A 10,959-nucleotide genomic window follows, 5' to 3' on the forward strand; every position below is an offset into this window, starting at 1 on the left:
AGCTCTAGTCTGGTTATTGTGGTTGCTGTGTAGTATTCTATTGTAAGAATATACTACAATTTATTTTTCCATTCTATTGGTGATAGACATTTGGGTTGTTTCCAGTGGTGCCCATGAGCACACATTTGCCAGTTATATATGTTGCAAATATCTTTCCCACTCCATGGCTTGCCTTCACAGCAAACAATTTTCAACTCATGTTTCTTGACAAATTGCAAGGCATTCTGCCTGACTCTGTAAGGGGGTACATATAGAGTGCTACTCAACTATGGGACTGTTGAGGTATTTTTCAGCCCTGGAACAAATATAAATTGTACATAGGGAGAGAGATGTTCAGCCATAGTGTGTGTGTGTGTGTGTGTGTGTGTGTGTGTGTGTGTGTGTGTGTGTGTGTGTAGGGGAAATGCGATGAGTGGAAGAACACCATGATTTCAAAATTAGCATGAAGTTTCAGATAATTATTGGACAGATTCAAAATGGTTCTGTATTATAAAAACCGTGAGCAAGGTTCTCAATCCACATTCTTTGACTGCCTTATATGTGCCAGATATTGTCATAGGCACAGAGTACACAGTGATGAATAAGCAAGCATAATCTCTGCCCCCAGGGAGCTTGGGTCTGGTTCTGCGAAATAAGTCAATAGAAATGAAAGTAAAGTTTTCTCTGCTATTGAAATTAGTTTATTGAAATATGGGAGTTGGTGACCTATTGGTATCTTAAAAGGGAAGAAGGGGATGAACAGCTTGAAAGGTAAGATTCCTTAAGATCATTCTTGCTCCTGTCACTACCTCTAGTGTTTGCTACCAGAGCAGAGTCTTGATTTTGAGGAGCTCACATGGCAGCCTCTACTGGTTTATATGGTTTATCAAGAAAGTGGCTATGAAATTGACATAGGGGGGTCAAAGGACCTGAAAGCAGAACTAAATCAGCATGTTATGAGGATTCCAGTGGTTCAAAGAATGAGCTCACTCTTCAGTAGAAGCTGGAAAATCCATATCCTCCATGAAATAATGGGCAGCAGCAGCCAAATCTGTAGCCTCCAGAGCCAGAGCCAAATCCATAGCCTCTGAAGCCAGAGCCCAGTCTGCAGAAGCTGCCACATCCACAGCCATAACCACGGCCCAGGCCACTGAAGCCTCCAAAGCCGTGCCCAGCCCTCCATAGTAGTTGCCCAAGTGGCTCACGGCGTCAGGAACTGTCAATTTATTGGCTACCAAGGGCAAGTTTCCTGAGTATGACTGTCACCAACTTCCCTGGACCTTTTATACACCCTCGGCGATGGGTGGGTCGAGCCACACAGACTCGCACAATTCTCATTGCCTAGATTAAATTGTGTGAAAAACAATCTCATCCATCTTCATTGCGTGAAACTCTACCACAGCTCCTGACACTCATTAACGATGTTTTCATTTGATTTCTGTGCAGTTTGGATGCCACAGAACGATTATGCTTTCTTCAAAGCCCTCTTTCTTTGACCCTCATATTTAAAGCTCTCTAATCAGACATCACAGCATCAGTCACCTCCAATTTCATCACCTGGAATTATTCTTTCCTTAAAGCCCCTTCCCAGCATCTCTGAACCTTTACTTAGTAATTTATTCATTTCGCAAATATTTATGCCCACCTCACGTATCTCGTATCTCAGGCACTATACTTGGAGCTGAAGATACATTTGTAAATAAGAGCTGCCCTTCTCAATCCCATGAGTTTATCCCCTTCATCTTTGTTATTTAATTAATGTTTAATTAATTAATGTTATTTAACTTAATAGGCAAACTAACACTTATATATATAAGTGTTATATATATAACTGTATAAATCCAACAAAAGATAGTTGACAGCACCATAGGGACCAGATTTGTTTTTTAAAAAAAAGAGAAAGAAAAAGAAAACCAAATGGCAAAGGTTTGTTTCCTTACACATTACTTACTCCCTTTTGCTTCTTGTTGTTTAGGAAACTTCTGATGGCTCCTAGCTCTTACTGCAAGATTTTTTCCATTGTTAAATCTTTATATAGGAAACGCCACCTGGGGCAAGGGTTGTGGGAGTTTTTTTTGCAAAATAATACCAGATTCTTCATCATCATCATCTTCATCTTCTTTTTTACGAAAGGCTCTTCTAAAGAGATTAACATTCAGGCGTCAGCTCCATCCACGTGACTGCACCGCCATGTGTAAAGCAGGCAGCCCTCTCCGTCCTACTAAATTCCAATACAACAGGCAAAGAGGTAAAAAAAAAGTTGTTTTCCAGTTTCTGGGGTTCATCATCTTTCTGATCTCTAAGGAAATCTTAATTAAACTATATATTATTTATAGAAATATGAAGTTGCAAAATAAAAAATCATTATTTCCTTTTTAAAAATGAACCCACTAATGTGTTCATGATGAGGGGTTGGAATCACCCCTATTTAGCCATTTATATCAAAATCAATTTCAAAAACACAAGCAATGGAAATATTTAATATTAATAGGGGCTTCAGATAGAATCTTACAATATTAGAACTGGCTTGACATTCTCGTTTTACAGATTGTGAAACCGAGATTTAAAGAAGATTGGCCCAAATTGCCCCATGAGTGGCAGAGCCCAGACTAGGACCTGCGTCTGTCATCTCCATCTCTTTCGTTTTCCATTGTGCCACACTCTCTGTTACATTTTACAGATGTTGTACAACGTGGGTAAAACCAAGACGTATTTCCTTACCACAGCGGAAGAATGCCAACTCTCCTTTGCTTTCTCTGTTGGTGAGCCTCCTAATTTTGACTTTTGATCTAGATGCTGATTGGCATTTCCTTTTCTCTTGGCTGGAATTCAAAGGGCTAAAATTAGCAAGTGAAAACTGGAAGCAACATCCACTTATTCGCAATGAGATTACAGTCAAGATGCTTGTTGCATTGATTGTTGAAGAGATGTAAGACGGAGAAGGAAGAACAAAAATAAGGCCAAAAGTTTTAAAGTGGAAAATTGAGAGACTCTGGACCAACATAGGAGGCTCCTGAATTTCCCTTCTCCCATGGACGCACTGAAAGTATAGCTACACAAGGAGCAATTCCCTCTGAGAAAAGTCCAGAGATTAGCTGAGTGACTCCCACATATTGAGTGAATGAGAAAATACCTACATCGATTGAATTGGAAAGGCTGAGACACACTCTCATCATAGCCCACCCCCAGCACAGTGCTGTACAATCAGGAGGGAATCTCCAACTCCCAGCTTCTCCCTGAGGAGTAAAGGGTTTGGACTGCACATCTAGCACACCAACCTTTTTTGTGTGTGTGAGGAAGACCAGCCCTGAGCTAACATCCGATGCCAATCCTCCCCTTTTTTGCTGAGGAAGACTGGTCCTGGGCTAACATCCGTGCCCATCTTCCTTTACTTTCTATGGCACGCCGCCACAGCATGGCTTGACAAGCGGTGCCTCGGTGCGCGCCTGGGATCCAAACCGGTGAACCCCGGGCTGTGGCAGCAGAACGCACGCACTTAACCGCTTGCGCCACCGGGCCAGCCCCTAGCACCCCAACTTTTAAGGCTCCCACCAGAGGGATGGGCCCCCAAAACACCCAGCTCAGAATGCCTACAGGGCTTGTGTTCACAAGTCCCACAGGGCTATAGGGAACAAAGAAGCCGTTCGTAATGGGAGCACGAGCACTTGCTGCAGCGATCCCCCCAGGACTCAGCATGGAGGGAGCAGATGGAAACACCTATCTCCCAGTCTCTACCTGGAAGGCATTTGACTGCGTGCTTTACAAGCTGATGCCTGCGAGTTCTGTTTCTAATGAGCTGACTGCTAGCCTCACCTGGATCCTGAAAGAACGGGTGGACACTTGCCCCACCTTCTCCCTCTGGCTCACTCTGACAATAAAACCAGGCCACTAGCACCTGGTGGAGCTCCTCCACACATATAGCACACTGACTTCTGTGGGTGCCACCCAAGGGACTGGTCCACAGATCACCTAGCTCTGATAGCTACTGGGGTTTGCATTCATGAGTCCCACAGGACTAAAACAAAGAGGCAGGGTTTTTTTAATTGAGATATAATTAACATATAACATTATATTAGTTTCAAGTGTACGGCATAATGATTCAATATTTGGATATATTGCAAAATGATCACCACAGTAAGTCTAGTTAACATTCATGACCACACATAGTTACAAATGCTTTTTTTCTTGTGATGAGAACTTTTACAATCTGCTCTCTTAGCAACTTTCAAATATACCATACGGCATTAACTATAGTCACCATGCTGTACATTACATCCCCAGGACTTATTTACTTTATAACTGGAAGTCTGTACCTTTTGATCCCCTTCACCTCTTTCACCCACCTCCCACTCCCTGCCTCTGACAATCTGTTCTCTGTATCTATGAGTTTGAGTTTTTTTGTTTGTTGGTATTGTTTTTTTAGATTCCACATATAAGTGAGATTATACAGTATTTGTCTTTCTCTGTCTGACGTATTTCTCTTAGCATAATGCCCTCAAAGTGCATCTATGTTGCCACAGATGGCAGGATTTCTTTCTTTTTTATGGTGAACAATGTTCCATTGTATATATATATCATATTTTCTTTATCCATTCATCCATTGATGGACACTTAGGCTGATACTATGTCGTGGCTATGGTAGATAATGCTGCAGTGAACATGGTGGTGCAGAGCTCTTCAAGACAGTGATTTCATTTCCTTCAGATATATACCCAGAGGTGGGATTGCCGGATCATATGGTAGTTCTATTTTTAATTTTTTGAGGAACCTCCATACTGTTTTCCATAGTGGCTGCACCAATTTACACCCCCACCAACAGTGTGCAAGAATTCCCTTTTCTCCACATCCTCTCCAACACTTATTATTGCTTGTCTTTTTGATAATAGCCATTCTAACAGGTGTGAAGGAATATCCCATTGTGGTTTTGATTTGCATTTCCATGATGCTTAGTGATATTAGGCACCTTTTCGAACTCTCATACACTGCTGGTGGGAGTGCAAACTGGTACAGCCACTATGGAAAACAGTATGGAGATTCCTCAAAAAATCAAGGCTAGAACTACCATATGATCCAGCTATTCCACTGCTGGGTATTTATCCAAAGAACTTGAAAACACCAATGCGTAAAGGTACATGCACCCCTGTGTTCATTGCAGCGCTATTCACAACAGCCAAGACTTGGAAGCAACCTAAGTGCCCATCAAGGGACGAATGGATAAAGAAGATGTGGTATATATACACAATGGAATACTACTCAGCCATAAGAAACGATGAAATCCAGCCATTTGTGACAACATGGATGGACATTGAGGGTATTATGCAAAGTGAAATAAGTCAGAGGGAGAAGGTCAAATACCGTATGATTTCCTTCATTAAGTAGTAGATAATAACAACAACAAACAAACACATAGGGACAGAGATTGGATTGGTGGTTACCAGAGGGGAAGGGGGGAGGGAGGAGGGTGAAAGGGATAATTTGACACATGTGCGTGGTGATGGGTTGTAAACAGTATTTTGGTGGTGAACATGATGTAATCTATGCAGAAATAGAAGTATAATGATGTACACCTGAAATTTATACAATGCTATAAACCAATGTTACTGCAATAAACAAAAAATTAAAAAAAAAATATTAGGCACCTTTTCATGTGCCTGTTGGCCATCTGTATGTCTTCTTTGAAAAAATGTCTATTTGGGTTCTTTGCCCATTTTGCCCATTTTTAAATTGGATTGTTTGGGTTTTTTTTTTTTTGGTTTTGGGGAGGTTTTTTGCTATTGAGTTGTATGAGTTCTTTATATGTTTTGCATATTATCCTCTTGTTAGATATACTATTTGCAAATATTTTCTCCCATCCCACAGCTGTCTTTTGATTTTATTGACGGTTTCCTTTGCTGTGCAGAAGCTGTATAGTTTGATGTAGTCCCACTTGTTTATTTTGGCTTTCGCTGCCTTTGCTTTGGGTGTCAAATCCAAAAAGTCATCACCAAGACTGATGTCAAGGAGCTCACCATCTACGTTTTCTTCTAGGAGTTTTATGGTTTCAGGTTTTATGTTCAAGTCTTTATCCAATTTTTGTGTGGTGTAAGATAGCGGTCTAGTTTCTCTTTTTTTTGCAGGTGGCTGTCCAGTCTTCCTAACACCACTTATTGAAGAGGCTGTCCTCTCCCCATTGCAATTCTTGGCTCCTTTGTCGAAAATTAATTGACCATATATGCATGGGTTTATTTCTAGGCTATTTTGTTTCAATGATCTATGTGTCTGTTTTACGCCAATACCATACTGTTTTGATTACTATAGCTTTGTGATCTGATTTGAAATCAGGAAGCATGATGCTTCCAGCTTTGTTTCTCTTTCTCAAAATTGCCTTGGCTATTCAGGGTTTTTGTGGTGTCATACAAATTTTAGGATTATTTCTTCTATTTCTGTGAAAAAATGCCATTTGAATTTTCATAGGGATTGCATTGAGTCTATAGATTGCTTTGGGTAGTATGGACATTTTAACAATATCAGTTCTTCAAATGCGCAAGCATGGTATATCTTTCCATTTATTTGTGTCTTCTTCAATTTCTTTCAGTAATGTCTTATAGTTTTCAGTGTACAGGTCTTTCACCTTCCTGGTAAAATTTATTCCTAGGTATTTTATCCTTTTTGATGCAGTTGTAAATGAGGATTTTTTTTTCAGACGGAATTGATTGCCATGCCTGCTGGCTTTTTACTGAACCACTGAAGGCAGCTTTGCCCACAAGAAAGACGGGGGGGATGTGCGAGGGAATGAATGAACACCCCTGCCTCCAGGAGCATTTAACATTGACTCTTGGGAGCAAATAAACACCCCAGCCTCCTGGCCCCTCCGTGATATAGTTCTGATGTGTGTTTTAAACTGTTCCTTGAGTTTCCATGTGAGATTAAGCTCCTGTCACCGACTGTGATAACTGTTTTACTACTTCTCCCATTATTGGCCATCTTCCTGTTCCTTTCTCACTTCCCCACTTCTCTGTGTCCCCTGCCACTCCCAAATAAACTACCCATGTGCACAGAGATCCCTGTGCGGGGTCTACTTCTGGAGGAATCCAAATGAAAGAGTTCCACAGCCAAAAACATGCCTGGTAGACTCAGATGGTAGAGTTTCTTTCATTAATGCTAATCCGTGGAGATTAGTGCTGTGGGAAGAAGAAGGATATAGGAGAGGGAAATCCTTTCCAGGAAGGAAAAGAAATGGGAAAACCCACTCTGTTTGGTGCAATGAAGTATAAAAGGAAAGGGTGGAGGGAGAAGTTGGAGACACAAGTCCTCGCCTTCCGCTTCCCAAGGTAAAGTCTGTAGTGCTGGAGACACAACCAGGCAGATACTGTTGGGGGCACATAATTAAAGACAAAATCTCTCCAACCCAGAAAATCTCTCCACAAAAGTAGAAGAGAAAGAAAACAGTTTTATTGTTGAATAAGCATTCAACCAGAACGTGGTGCACGTCATAGGCAAACCACAAGGAGATTGCAAAGATGGAAAGAAACCTTACCATTTTATAGAGCCATGAAGATATCACCCATTACATGCATGTTCTCAAGATAAACAACAACTGCTCCTCTGTAAGAGGACCTGCCAGCACCATTTGTCACACATAGATCATCCTACATTCACCTGGTAACTGAGGTGCCATCTGTCTTTGCTAATTGGCTTTATCCAAAGGAAAAATAAACTTGTCACATTTTTATGACAGCAGGTAGTTCTGGAGTGAGGCACCTGCCCGAGTTAGGCTCCTCCCATCTCACAGAAACTGGGAGATGGGGCACTTGAGAAAGATGTTCTTGGGTCATAAAGCTGACAAGAGGCTTATTTAGCTTTTAAAAAGATTTACATACATTTCAAAGAGACAGAGAAAGGATTTACAGTGACAAGTTTTCTAAAGTAAATGCTCCCTTATTTTCAACAGAGAGAAATACGTATCTTATTTTTATTTGTATTTGCACTTACAGTAGGAGGGAACCCCAACACCTGAGGGGCCTTCTTGGCAGAGGATAATCACAGGTTTTTCTAGGGGATGCTCCAGTGAACAAGGAGGAGAATTGCAGGAGACAAGATCAGAGGGGATCAGGGATTAGATCAAGCTGTCCCTTGTCAACTGTTGTAGGACTTTGGCTTTTACTGTGGGTGGGAAGAAAAGTCATTAGAGGGTTCTGATCGGAGGAGTGACAGTGGTCTGACCTACACTTAGAGTCATTTATTATAAAATTGATTACTACCTATGGAGCAGGACTTTATTCTCAGGACTCCTGTAGCTGCTAAAGGAGATACACAAACAAAGCTTTGTCTTGAGGCTGTTTACTCTACCGATGGGAGATAACGGGGAAAAACAGTCATTAATAACATGAGGTCATATAGCGTTATCTGCCCAAATGACAGCAGTCAGTGTATACAAAAGCCTGGAAGAAAAGAATGCAGAGAAAAAGGAAGACACTGAGGGCTGGAATAGTCACAGAATTCATCAAGGAGAAGATGGGATTGGAGCTGTGCATAGAAGGATGGTAGTAGTCAGGTGATGGAAAGGCAATCAGCATAAATTAAGAGTCAGGGATCACTCTGAATAGAGCGTGTTTGGAGTAGGTGGAGAAAAGTTAACTAAGATCACAGAGGCCTGATGCTGTGGAGGCCAAGCTTTACTGATAAGGAAATATAACGAACAGACCCTCAAGAAACTGAGTAGTAGAAAGATACCCATTCTCTGCTCTGATACCTTTAGGTCTAGTGGAGCAGAACCGTCAAACATTTGCATAATGGCTTTCTCCTTGTTACTTCTCACCAATTACTTAGGTTTTACACAAAGCAATTATAATTAATTTAATTTTAATTACTTCTGTCATTCCTTCCTTACCCCATCCCTCCCTCTCTATCACTTAGATAAAAACTCACCCTGATTGGTGGGTAAAATTTAAATAACTTGAGACCTTTGAGCAAAATGCCATTTTACTAGCAGGATGGGGCGAGGGGGCTTCAAAAGAGATGAGAATGGAAATTGTGATGATTAATTTTATGTGTCAACTTGACGGGGCCACAAGGTGCCAGATATTTGGTCAAACATTATTCTGGGTGTTTCTATTAGGGTGTTTTGGATGAGATTAACATTTTAATTGGTAGATTGAAGAAAGCAGATTGCCCTCCCTAATGTGAGTGGGCCTCATCCAATCAGTTGAAGGCCTGAATAGAACAAAAAAAGCTGACCTCCCCTAAGTACAAGAGAACTCCTCCTGCCTGACTGCATTTGAACTGAGATATTGGTTTTGTCCCTGCCTTCATTGATTCTTCCTAGGTCTTGAGCCTGCCAGCCTATGGACAAGAACTACACCATTGGCTCTCCTGGGACTTGTCAGACTCCATAATTGTTTGAGCCAATTCCTTATAATAAATCTCTTTAGATAGATAGATAGATAGGTAGGTAGGTAGGTAGGTAGGTAGGTAGGTAGATAGATTTTATATATATATAAAATATAAAATACAACAAAAATATACATATATAAAATCCATTTGTCTGTTTCTCTGGAGAACACTGACTAAAGCAGAAATGCATCTGAAACCATCTCTCCTCCTACTTTTGTGATGTTGGTCACGAAGGGGTCCACCAGGGCAGTGGAAGCAGCAGATGGCTGGAAAAGATATTATAACACTGGGACTTATAAAAGTATCTGAGGGCTTCCCTCAGGCACAGACTAGGGTATCACCTGTTTGCATGGTGTGATAAATCTCAGGGGGCCAATCAAATCTCCCATTTCAGGGTAATTACCGTCTAGGTAATGGCCTATGTCACCTTGGAGCCTAAGGCACTGAGACTGGAAGAGGGAACTCACGCTGTACCGGTAACAACTGAGTACAGCTGGGGATGCCACCTGGCCACAGCAGAGCCTTCCGGAGGAATGACAGACACAAGTGCACACGGGCGGGGTGAGGCAGGTCATGGGAGCCCTTGCACACGTGCTTAAGGACATTTCCTGTAATCGTCACAAAAGCGAAGACAACTTTCATTGAATGTTCACTCAGAAACAGACGCTGTGCCAAGGGCTTCCAGTCCATTGTCTCATATAATCCTCACAACGACTTTAGAAGTAAAAGTTACTGCCCCCATTTTTCAGATGAGAAAACAGAGATCTGATGAGGTTAAGTGGGAAGTTATAGACGAAGCGATTAAGAGTCTGAGACTGTCACAATGTCTTGCAAGGATTAAAGGAATCATTCTAGGAAATGTATAGAGCTAAGAGTGTCTGGCATAATAAGAGCTCCATATGTGGAAATTACTATTTTCACCTGTCATCATCATCACCATTGTCACTATATTCTTCCTTCATTAAAAATACTTTATCAACCAAATTTCTCTGGCTCTAATAAGGCCAAAATGCTAAAGAGATGACTCCATATATGGCCTTCAAATTCAAAGTTACCAGAAAGTGTCTTTCTTAAAACATTTCCTGGAGGGCTGGCCCCGTGGTATAGTGGTGGGGTTCAGCATATTCCACTTTGGTAGCCCAGGTTCACAGGTTCGGATCCTAGGCATGGACCTACACCACTCATCAGCCATGCTGTGGCATCACACCATATACAAAAAATTAGAGGAAGATTGGCACAGATGTTAGCTCAGGGCTAATCTTCCTCAAGCAAAAAAAAAAAATGAGGAGGATTGGCAACAGATGTTAGCTCAGGGCTAATCTTCCTCAGCAAAAAAGAAAAAAAAAAGTTTTCTGCCACAGGGGTGAGAGGGATTTGAGAGTCTTCTTTTGCTTGAGAAAGAAACAAAGATCACTCTCCAGTCTGAACCTCGTTCACAACTTCCCACCAGTTTCTCCCTGCCCTCCATAGATCTTTCCTGTTGTCTATGTTCAAACATCTCCTGATGGCAGCAGCTAAACTCAGGGGTGTCCACTTGCTACCTCGATAGGGTTTCCCTGCAATCTTTTTATATTCTCTAACCTAGAAGTTACTCAGGCACAGAATAGC

Source organism: Diceros bicornis, chromosome 27 (assembly GCF_020826845.1).
Source record: "Diceros bicornis minor isolate mBicDic1 chromosome 27, mDicBic1.mat.cur, whole genome shotgun sequence".
NCBI classification, from domain to species: Eukaryota; Metazoa; Chordata; class Mammalia; order Perissodactyla; family Rhinocerotidae; genus Diceros; species Diceros bicornis.